Genomic DNA, 12,207 nt, shown 5'->3' on the forward strand with positions numbered 1-12,207 from the left:
GAAAAAATACACAAATCTGTGACAAACAAAATAGAAATCAAGAAAATAAAATACAGAAAAACTGAATGAAAAGAAGCTCAGGGGAAGCGAATTCAATCTCCACTGGGTAGAAAGTGAGTTGATGGCATCCACGGGTGGCAGAGAGGGATGGAGGATGCAAAGGCAAACCCTCCCCTGGACACGGTGTTTCCAGAAATGGAAATTTGGAAAGGGCTCTGGGTCTCTGTCCAGAGCAGGGGTCGATTCTCCTTGCAGAGGTGGGTCAATCATCGTGGGCATCTGGGTCTTGGGCAGAAGCCAGGGCAGGCTCTCCCTTCAGAGGTGTTCTCTTATCCCCTGACTCAGGTTCTCCTGCCAAAATCCGAGCACGGGCAGGCAGAAGCGAACATGTAGGTGGAGGTGGAGGTTCTCCCCCGGGGATTGGAGCATTGGTGCCTGGGCCTGAGGGTCCTGCTTGCACAGAGATCTGATCTTCCCAGTGTGCTGGCCAATACCCAGTTGGCCTGGTGTCTATGGGAAGGCATGTCTCAGGTCTCGATCTCCTCTCAGTGGATCCCTGAGTCCTGGACAGGTAGCAACCACCTCTGTAGAGACAGGGCTGGGAAGTGGAGCCTGGTTGAACCTGGGGGCTGGTGCTGGAGCTGTGAGAGAAGAAAAGGTTACCCACAGGCCTGCCTTTGCCCTTTGCCTCTCTGGAGACAATTCTACCCTGAGCTGTGGAGACAATTCTCAGTTTAGGAAGTCACAATAGGATGTCGTCCTGCCTGCAGTCCACCAAGCAGAAGGTCTGAGGCCAGCCTTTGCTCCAGGTCCAGCACCAGCTTTGGGGGACTCCTCCTGTGTAGCTCAGGACTCCTTCCCCACACACTCACATGCACCAGCACCTCCTCACCTCTGTGCTCACCGTGCTGGGCTCCTGGTCCTCCTGCTGCCTCAGAGGCAGAGGTTCTCAGGGCTCTGGGTCGGACCCGGGCGTGCTGAGCTCCGTGGCAGCCTGAGACTGGGCCGCCGGGTGTGTCTTGGGTGGTGAAGGGGCAGCAGGCCTTCCCTGCTTCCTCTTCATTCCCAGTTGGGCTGAACCCTCTGTGGGCTCGCTCACCTGGAGGCTGCACTAGGCCTCAAGGGCGGGGGGTGGTGCTCCGACCCCTCCCTCGGGGAGGTGGATGGGGTGTCCCTCTCATCGGCCATATCCAGTGGGAAGCTCTGCAATGACAGTGACCATCAGCCAGCCCTGCTTGGAGTTTTCTGAGCTGGGCCTGGTCAGTATGGCTGTTGCTTCTGCCTACTCAAACTTTGGCTCCCAGAACCAACAGAGACGTGTGTCTGCTCAGATACCTACCCGGGAGAATGGAGACCCACCTGAGGGTGTGAGGTCAGCCTGGGCGGCTGGTGTTGCCTGCCCTGTCCTCATCCCACCCAGCCTGCTTTCCCCTGGGATGTGGATACAACCGGCCCACAGACTTCTGAGCCCACATCCGCCTCGGTTTGCTTGAGGCAGACACACCCCAAGAAACCCCCATCCACACACACAGGCAAAGGACCGAGTGTTTCCGGGTGGCATGGGAGAGGTGGCCTGGCCCGGCCTGGGGCTCCCTGTGTTACCTTTCTGTTTCTCTGGGCAAAGGGCCAGAGGCCTCTCGGCGGGGGCCCTGAGCCAGCGTCCACAGGGTTCCCACACACTCTGCCTGTGAGCTCTCCTGAGGGCCCGGCCTCTGGGCAGGGGCAAACAGCAGAATATCTTGGCAGCAAGTGATCTGGCTGGGGCTCCTCTCCACCCTGGAGGCCTGGATACCTGTGTTCCGGGTTCTGTTGTTTTATGTTGCCAGGAAGTGACATCATTTCCTGGGGTTTGTGCTGAGGTCCCTTCCCCAAAGCTCCCCAAGAAATCTCTTGGTTTCTGACTGCTGAACCCACCCCCCCCCCGAGGCCATGTGCAGGCACAGAGACGCCCACACAGCTCACCCTACATCCTTGGGGAGCCCTGGATGCAGCCAGGGCCTGAGCTCGGAGGACCCCGCTGCTCTCAGACCAGACCCCTTTTTCTCATAAGTGATGTGGCCCTGGACAAGCATATGCCCCTCAGGGTTTCCCCAGTCTCTCCATCTGCAGAGTGTGGATCACTCTCCCATCTGCCTCCTAGGTCTGTCGGCCTATGATCACCTCCGTGCCTTTCAACCTTGGGCTGATATGTCTCGGAGCTTGTGCACTGAGACTTCCAAAAGAAGAATTCAAATAGGGCTGACATACCACCGAATGGGGCAGAACATGGCCTGGATGGGTTCTGGACCTAGGAAAAGGCAGTCGTCTCGCCTTCCTGATATTTCAAGATCCCACCCCGAAACACACACACACACTGTGGGAGATCTTGAGGTAAGATTCAGACCTCTCCCCTCCAATATAGAACAACCTTCGTCACCCTCCTGTTCCACTGAGATTCTGGCTCAAGTGTCCCACCTCAGTCTCTAGGGGAGATCAAGGCTTCCCCTATGATGCCTCCCAGGCTTCTCTCTTTTACTCTCATCCCCTTGGGTCATTTCCCCCCTTGCAGTGTGAATGGGCCTCTCATTGTTTCAAACCTGGAGATTGATTCATGCAAATTCTGTGAAATCTTATCATTTCCTCTCTCCTTTTTCAGTCTCTCTCTCTAGATGTGTCTGTTTCTTATCCTTCCTAAATTCAGTCTATTAATTTTTCCCTCTCTCTCTGTCTCTCTTGTGTATGCATGCCTATGAATATATGTATGCATGTCTATTGTTAGCCTAGGTTTAAGTTTTAGGTTTTAGTTTTCAGTGAGATAAAGGATTGGGATTGGAGTTGCTGTGAGGGGAAGGGATAGGGGTGATGCTCTTGTTTCTGGTTGACTGAGTGATGTGAGTTCTTAGTCTCTTTTTCATATCAACCCCTCCTCATAGACACCACTTGCAAATAGTCTCTCATATTCAGTTTGCTACCTTTTAATTTGTGAATGCTTAGCCTTTTTTGTTGCAAAGCTGTTCAATTGCATAGAAGCCCCTGGTGTTCTTTGGTTTCCTGTTTCCCTTACTTGAAGAGAGCCATTTTTGCTTCCCACACCAAATGTTAAGGAGCCTAAGGCACGTGCTTATTTCAAGGAGTTTCAAACCTCCCTTGTGGCTCATCCGGTAAAGAGTCCACCTGCAAGGCGGGAGACCTGGGTTCGATTCCCGGGTTGGGAAATCCCCTGGAGAAGGGAAAAGCTACCCGCTCCAGTATTCTGGCCTGGAGAATCCAATGGCCTGTATAGTCCATGGGGTTGCAAAAAGTCAGACAAAACTGAGCGACTTTCACTTTCACTCAGAACTTCTAGCTTTGGGTTGACGTGTGTCACTGATTTTGTGGTGCTATGAGAACAAAAGGCAATGTGATTCTTCAGATGCAGCCATCCAGTTTTGCCATGGCCCTTTCTTGAAGAGGCTTTTGTGTTCCCATTTGCAGATTCTCCCCTCCTTTGTAGTAGGTGAATTGACCATAGAAGCTTGGGTTTATTTCTTGGACTCTCAACTCTGTTGTACGGATCTGGATGCGTGTGTATGTTTGTGTGCCCAACACCACACTGTCCAGATGATCCTAGTGTAGCAGTCTAGTTGGCTATCAGGCATCCTGGTAGACCCATATCAGGCCTTCTTTCCTTAGACTGTACAGACAATATAGGCTCCTTTGTGTTTTCATACCCATTTTGGAGTTCCTTGGTTTAGTGCCCTGAGAACATTGCTTGGCAACTTGAGAGGAATAGCACGGACCCTCTGGATTGCCTTCGGGGATGTGACATCATTTTACCAATAGGAATCCTTCCAATCCATGAGCTCAGCTTATTTTCCATCGGATCATGTGGATATCATCTTCTTTCATCCATCTCTTGCAGTTTTCTGAGACCAGGTCCTTCCCTCCTGGGTTAGATGGACTCCTGGGTATTTCCTCCTAGTGTATGTCATTGTCAATGGGGTTGATACTTACCTTCTCATTCTAAGAGTTTGTGGTGAGCATTGGAAATGCAAACGATTTTCCCCCCTTCCCCTCTGTCCATCTCTCTGAGCCACCAGGTAGAACAGGCGTAGTCAGGGTCACCCGGGGCTCAGGGAGTGCAGCTAGACTGTGTTTCTCAGGCCCTCAGTGCTGGGCATCATTCGCTATACTCTCCATGAACCTTCCTTGGTCTGGTGTCCCTTCAGACCTCTCCCTAGTTTTAATAACCTTGCTTGTGTTCTTTGTCTCTTTGGAGACACATCCTTTATCAGCTGTGTGTTTGCAAGTGTTTGTCTGCCAGTGTGTGACGTATCCTTTGCGTTTTTTCGTAAGGTCTTTACCAGAGTGGAGACCTTTGATTTTGCACAGTCCACAGGATTGCCTTTTTGTGCATTGCCTTTCTGTATTGTTTCTGAAGACTCCAAGCTCATGTCTAGCCTCTGCTCGATTTTCTGCTGGATTTGTGAGATGTTTGGCATGGAAAATATGTCTCAGAAAAATTCGAAACGAATTTGGTGTAAGGTGTCAAGTTTCCATCCTCATTCACGTCATCCCCTCTGGTTTTCAATTCATCGCTCCTGAACTCCTTTGGAGACCTTGTGGGAAGTTTGTTTGCCTTTCAGTTTGAATTCCTGCTCTTTAACAGATTCACCCAGTTCTGCCAGCAGGGACACGGTAAAGGGTGAGTGAGGGGCAGCCTGCCCTCCCAGCACTGACCACACTGTGTGGTGAGTGTTGCTCTCCCCTCTGGGAGCCCCAGGCCACAGGCATCCCAGTGAGTAGCCAGCTCTGTTCGCAGCTGAAAGGAGTTAGTCTCTCAGGAGCCTCTGTGAGGTTGCCTTTGGGTCTCCCCGGGTGGGAGTTTACAGTGACAGGACCCATGGCACTGCAAGTGAAGTGAGAACCCATATGACATCCGCCACTGCTCCTAAAGAGATGCACCTGAGGCCCCTTGAAGGTCCTGCACAGAGAGCTCTTTAGTGGACATGCTGGAAACTCTGTTTCCTCGTGGGCTGCCCAGGGCAGGCTCTCAGCAGTCCAGACACAGACCACGGTGATGACCGGCTCTGCTCTCTCCAAAGGGTTTTCATTGGTGTGTATCCTCATCTGAGCAGTCAGGCCATGTGTACTGCCTCTCCTTGCAACTTCTAGGCCAGGGCTCCTAGGCTAGAACTCTCAGGTCTAACTTGTAGAACTAGGCTACACCGGCCAAGTGCATTGCCTGTCCTCGCAACGTCACAGCTCTCTTCTCTTCTTTACTGCACATTGATTTTCAAGAGTGTGTTTGGGCCACAAGGATGTTGGGTCTTTCTCTAGCCTTATCTCATGAAGTTGAGACAACCTCATTGTTTCTGGTTGTTCCTGTGCTCTGTTTTTCCCATTCTCTTTCCTGGCTTCTTTTTGTGACTTTGTTTGTGCCTGAGGAAGAGCTCAGCATTTCTCTTCTGCCTGAGACATCACACAACAGTAATGCCCACCTGGAGATTAGTTGCCAAAAGGGCCTCGTTTTGCAGATGACATCTTGAAATCACCTGCACTGCCGTTTCTGATACACAAAGGCTGCCCTAAAGGAAATAAAGAACAAGTCCCAAGTCTAGTCTTAAAATATGTGGGCTGTCTAATGAAACCACCTTTTCTATGATTTCATTGATAGGCATTAACTGGAGACATCCAGAATATGGGAAGACACTGAGATATGAGAGAATTAAAGGTTGTCAGGGGCAAGGGAGGAACAGGGAGTGCTTGAGGTGAATACAGGATTTGCAGGGGGTGAGGGAGGGTTGGTTGTGGAGAATGAAAGAGTCCCCAACTAGAAAGTGGTGATGGTTGCAGAGGATCGTGAAGGTCCTTAATGCTCCAGAAGCGTACCACCTAACATCAATTTTATTGATTAAAAATTTAAGGAAAAAATACACAAATCTGTGACAAACAAAATAGAAATCAAGAAAATAAAATACAGAAAAACTGAATGAAAAGAAGCTCAGGGGAAGCGAATTCAATCTCCACTGGGTAGAAAGTGAGTTGATGGCATCCACGGGTGGCAGAGAGGGATGGAGGATGCAAAGGCAAACCCTCCCCTGGACACGGTGTTTCCAGAAATGGAAATTTGGAAAGGGCTCTGGGTCTCTGTCCAGAGCAGGGGTCGATTCTCCTTGCAGAGGTGGGTCAATCATCGTGGGCATCTGGGTCTTGGGCAGAAGCCAGGGCAGGCTCTCCCTTCAGAGGTGTTCTCTTATCCCCTGACTCAGGTTCTCCTGCCAAAATCCGAGCACGGGCAGGCAGAAGCGAACATGTAGGTGGAGGTGGAGGTTCTCCCCCGGGGATTGGAGCATTGGTGCCTGGGCCTGAGGGTCCTGCTTGCACAGAGATCTGATCTTCCCAGTGTGCTGGCCAATACCCAGTTGGCCTGGTGTCTATGGGAAGGCATGTCTCAGGTCTCGATCTCCTCTCAGTGGATCCCTGAGTCCTGGACAGGTAGCAACCACCTCTGTAGAGACAGGGCTGGGAAGTGGAGCCTGGTTGAACCTGGGGGCTGGTGCTGGAGCTGTGAGAGAAGAAAAGGTTACCCACAGGCCTGCCTTTGCCCTTTGCCTCTCTGGAGACAATTCTACCCTGAGCTGTGGAGACAATTCTCAGTTTAGGAAGTCACAATAGGATGTCGTCCTGCCTGCAGTCCACCAAGCAGAAGGTCTGAGGCCAGCCTTTGCTCCAGGTCCAGCACCAGCTTTGGGGGACTCCTCCTGTGTAGCTCAGGACTCCTTCCCCACACACTCACATGCACCAGCACCTCCTCACCTCTGTGCTCACCGTGCTGGGCTCCTGGTCCTCCTGCTGCCTCAGAGGCAGAGGTTCTCAGGGCTCTGGGTCGGACCCGGGCGTGCTGAGCTCCGTGGCAGCCTGAGACTGGGCCGCCGGGTGTGTCTTGGGTGGTGAAGGGGCAGCAGGCCTTCCCTGCTTCCTCTTCATTCCCAGTTGGGCTGAACCCTCTGTGGGCTCGCTCACCTGGAGGCTGCACTAGGCCTCAAGGGCGGGGGGTGGTGCTCCGACCCCTCCCTCGGGGAGGTGGATGGGGTGTCCCTCTCATCGGCCATATCCAGTGGGAAGCTCTGCAATGACAGTGACCATCAGCCAGCCCTGCTTGGAGTTTTCTGAGCTGGGCCTGGTCAGTATGGCTGTTGCTTCTGCCTACTCAAACTTTGGCTCCCAGAACCAACAGAGACGTGTGTCTGCTCAGATACCTACCCGGGAGAATGGAGACCCACCTGAGGGTGTGAGGTCAGCCTGGGCGGCTGGTGTTGCCTGCCCTGTCCTCATCCCACCCAGCCTGCTTTCCCCTGGGATGTGGATACAACCGGCCCACAGACTTCTGACCCCACATCCGCCTCGGTTTGCTTGAGGCAGACACACCCCAAGAAACCCCCATCCACACACACAGGCAAAGGACCGAGTGTTTCCGGGTGGCATGGGAGAGGTGGCCTGGCCCGGCCTGGGGCTCCCTGTGTTACCTTTCTGTTTCTCTGGGCAAAGGGCCAGAGGCCTCTCGGCGGGGGCCCTGAGCCAGCGTCCACAGGGTTCCCACACACTCTGCCTGTGAGCTCTCCTGAGGCCCCGGCCTCTGGGCAGGGGCAAACAGCAGAACATCTTGGCAGCAAGTGATCTGGCTGGGGCTCCTCTCCACCCTGGAGGCCTGGATACCTGTGTTCCGGGTTCTGTTGTTTTATGTTGCCAGGAAGTGACATCATTTCCTGGGGTTTGTGCTGAGGTCCCTTCCCCAAAGCTCCCCAAGAAATCTCTTGGTTTCTGACTGCTGAACCCACCCCCCCCCCCCTGAGGCCATGTGCAGGCACAGAGACGCCCACACAGCTCACCCTACATCCTTGGGGAGCCCTGGATGCAGCCAGGGCCTGAGCTCGGAGGACCCCGCTGCTCTCAGACCAGACCCCTTTTTCTCATAAGTGATGTGGCCCTGGACAAGCATATGCCCCTCAGGGTTTCCCCAGTCTCTCCATCTGCAGAGTGTGGATCACTCTCCCATCTGCCTCCTAGGTCTGTCGGCCTATGATCACCTCCGTGCCTTTCAACCTTGGGCTGATATGTCTCGGAGCTTGTGCACTGAGACTTCCAAAAGAAGAATTCAAATAGGGCTGACATACCACCGAATGGGGCAGAACATGGCCTGGATGGGTTCTGGACCTAGGAAAAGGCAGTCGTCTCGCCTTCCTGATATTTCAAGATCCCACCCCGAAACACACACACACACTGTGGGAGATCTTGAGGTAAGATTCAGACCTCTCCCCTCCAATATAGAACAACCTTCGTCACCCTCCTGTTCCACTGAGATTCTGGCTCAAGTGTCCCACCTCAGTCTCTAGGGGAGATCAAGGCTTCCCCTATGATGCCTCCCAGGCTTCTCTCTTTTACTCTCATCCCCTTGGGTCATTTCCCCCCTTGCAGTGTGAATGGGCCTCTCATTGTTTCAAACCTGGAGATTGATTCATGCAAATTCTGTGAAATCTTATCATTTCCTCTCTCCTTTTTCAGTCTCTCTCTCTAGATGTGTCTGTTTCTTATCCTTCCTAAATTCAGTCTATTAATTTTTCCCTCTCTCTCTGTCTCTCTTGTGTATGCATGCCTATGAATATATGTATGCATGTCTATTGTTAGCCTAGGTTTAAGTTTTAGGTTTTAGTTTTCAGTGAGATAAAGGATTGGGATTGGAGTTGCTGTGAGGGGAAGGGATAGGGGTGATGCTCTTGTTTCTGGTTGACTGAGTGATGTGAGTTCTTAGTCTCTTTTTCATATCAACCCCTCCTCATAGACACCACTTGCAAATAGTCTCTCATATTCAGTTTGCTACCTTTTAATTTGTGAATGCTTAGCCTTTTTTGTTGCAAAGCTGTTCAATTGCATAGAAGCCCCTGGTGTTCTTTGGTTTCCTGTTTCGCTTACTTGAAGAGACCCATTTTTGCTTCCCACACCAAATGTTAAGGAGCCTAAGGCACGTGCTTATTTCAAGGAGTTTCAAACCTCCCTTGTGGCTCATCCGGTAAAGAGTCCACCTGCAAGGCGGGAGACCTGGGTTCGATTCCCGGGTTGGGAAATCCCCTGGAGAAGGGAAAAGCTACCCGCTCCAGTATTCTGGCCTGGAGAATCCAATGGCCTGTATACTCCATGGGGTTGCAAAAAGTCAGACAAAACTGAGCGACTTTCACTTTCACTCAGAACTTCTAGCTTTGGGTTGACGTGTGTCACTGATTTTGTGGTGCTATGAGAACAAAAGGCAATGTGATTCTTCAGATGCAGCCATCCAGTTTTGCCATGGCCCTTTCTTGAAGAGGCTTTTGTGTTCCCATTTGCAGATTCTCCCCTCCTTTGTAGTAGGTGAATTGACCATAGAAGCTTGGGTTTATTTCTTGGACTCTCAACTCTGTTGTACGGATCTGGATGCGTGTGTATGTTTGTGTGCCCAACACCACACTGTCCAGATGATCCTAGTGTAGCAGTCTAGTTGGCTATCAGGCATCCTGGTAGACCCATATCAGGCCTTCTTTCCTTAGACTGTACAGACAATATAGGCTCCTTTGTGTTTTCATACCCATTTTGGAGTTCCTTGGTTTAGTGCCCTGAGAACATTGCTTGGCAACTTGAGAGGAATAGCACGGACCCTCTGGATTGCCTTCGGGGATGTGACATCATTTTACCAATAGGAATCCTTCCAATCCATGAGCTCAGCTTATTTTCCATCGGATCATGTGGATATCATCTTCTTTCATCCATCTCTTGCAGTTTTCTGAGACCAGGTCCTTCCCTCCTGGGTTAGATGGACTCCTGGGTATTTCCTCCTAGTGTATGTCATTGTCAATGGGGTTGATACTTACCTTCTCATTCTAAGAGTTTGTGGTGAGCATTGGAAATGCAAACGATTTTCCCCCCTTCCCCTCTGTCCATCTCTCTGAGCCACCAGGTAGAACAGGCGTAGTCAGGGTCACCCGGGGCTCAGGGAGTGCAGCTAGACTGTGTTTCTCAGGCCCTCAGTGCTGGGCATCATTCGCTATACTCTCCATGAACCTTCCTTGGTCTGGTGTCCCTTCAGACCTCTCCCTAGTTTTAATAACCTTGCTTGTGTTCTTTGTCTCTTTGGAGACACATCCTTTATCAGCTGTGTGTTTGCAAGTGTTTGTCTGCCAGTGTGTGACGTATCCTTTGCGTTTTTTCGTAAGGTCTTTACCAGAGTGGAGACCTTTGATTTTGCACAGTCCACAGGATTGCCTTTTTGTGCATTGCCTTTCTGTATTGTTTCTGAAGACTCCAAGCTCATGTCTAGCCTCTGCTCGATTTTCTGCTGGATTTGTGAGATGTTTGGCATGGAAAATATGTCTCAGAAAAATTCGAAACGAATTTGGTGTAAGGTGTCAAGTTTCCATCCTCATTCACGTCATCCCCTCTGGTTTTCAATTCATCGCTCCTGAACTCCTTTGGAGACCTTGTGGGAAGTTTGGTTGCCTTTCAGTTTGAATTCCTGCTCTTTAACAGATTCACCCAGTTCTGCCAGCAGGGACACGGTAAAGGGTGAGTGAGGGGCAGCCTGCCCTCCCAGCACTGACCACACTGTGTGGTGAGTGTTGCTCTCCCCTCTGGGAGCCCCAGGCCACAGGCATCCCAGTGAGTAGCCAGCTCTGTTCGCAGCTGAAAGGAGTTAGTCTCTCAGGAGCCTCTGTGAGGTTGCCTTTGGGTCTCCCCGGGTGGGAGTTTACAGTGACAGGACCCATGGCACTGCAAGTGAAGTGAGAACCCATATGACATCCGCCACTGCTCCTAAAGAGATGCACCTGAGGCCCCTTGAAGGTCCTGCACAGAGAGCTCTTTAGTGGACATGCTGGAAACTCTGTTTCCTCGTGGGCTGCCCAGGGCAGGCTCTCAGCAGTCCAGACACAGACCACGGTGATGACCGGCTCTGCTCTCTCCAAAGGGTTTTCATTGGTGTGTATCCTCATCTGAGCAGTCAGGCCATGTGTACTGCCTCTCCTTGCAACTTCTAGGCCAGGGCTCCTAGGCTAGAACTCTCAGGTCTAACTTGTAGAACTAGGCTACACCGGCCAAGTGCATTGCCTGTCCTCGCAACGTCACAGCTCTCTTCTCTTCTTTACTGCACATTGATTTTCAAGAGTGTGTTTGGGCCACAAGGATGTTGGGTCTTTCTCTAGCCTTATCTCATGAAGTTGAGACAACCTCATTGTTTCTGGTTGTTCCTGTGCTCTGTTTTTCCCATTCTCTTTCCTGGCTTCTTTTTGTGACTTTGTTTGTGCCTGAGGAAGAGCTCAGCATTTCTCTTCTGCCTGAGACATCACACAACAGTAATGCCCACCTGGAGATTAGTTGCCAAAAGGGCCTCGTTTTGCAGATGACATCTTGAAATCACCTGCACTGCCGTTTCTGATACACAAAGGCTGCCCTAAAGGAAATAAAGAACAAGTCCCAAGTCTAGTCTTAAAATATGTGGGCTGTCTAATGAAACCACCTTTTCTATGATTTCATTGATAGGCATTAACTGGAGACATCCAGAATATGGGAAGACACTGAGATATGAGAGAATTAAAGGTTGTCAGGGGCAAGGGAGGAACAGGGAGTGCTTGAGGTGAATACAGGATTTGCAGGGGGTGAGGGAGGGTTGGTTGTGGAGAATGAAAGAGTCCCCAACTAGAAAGTGGTGATGGTTGCAGAGGATCGTGAAGGTCCTTAATGCTCCAGAAGCGTACCACCTAACATCAATTTTATTGATTAAAAATTTAAGGAAAAAATACACAAATCTGTGACAAACAAAATAGAAATCAAGAAAATAAAATACAGAAAAACTGAATGAAAAGAAGCTCAGGGGAAGCGAATTCAATCTCCACTGGGTAGAAAGTGAGTTGATGGCATCCACGGGTGGCAGAGAGGGATGGAGGATGCAAAGGCAAACCCTCCCCTGGACACGGTGTTTCCAGAAATGGAAATTTGGAAAGGGCTCTGGGTCTCTGTCCAGAGCAGGGGTCGATTCTCCTTGCAGAGGTGGGTCAATCATCGTGGGCATCTGGGTCTTGAGCAGAAGCCAGGGCAGGCTCTCCCTTCAGAGGTGTTCTCTTATCCCCTGACTCAGGTTCTCCTGCCAAAATCCGAGCACGGGCAGGCAGAAGCGAACATGTAGGTGGAGGTGGAGGTTCTCCCCCGGGGATTGGAGCATTGGTG

The sequence above is a fragment of the Giraffa tippelskirchi genome, chromosome 9 (assembly GCF_054371585.1).
Source record: "Giraffa tippelskirchi isolate mGirTip1 chromosome 9, T2T-mGirTip1v1.2.pri, whole genome shotgun sequence".
Classification (NCBI taxonomy): domain Eukaryota; kingdom Metazoa; phylum Chordata; class Mammalia; order Artiodactyla; family Giraffidae; genus Giraffa; species Giraffa tippelskirchi.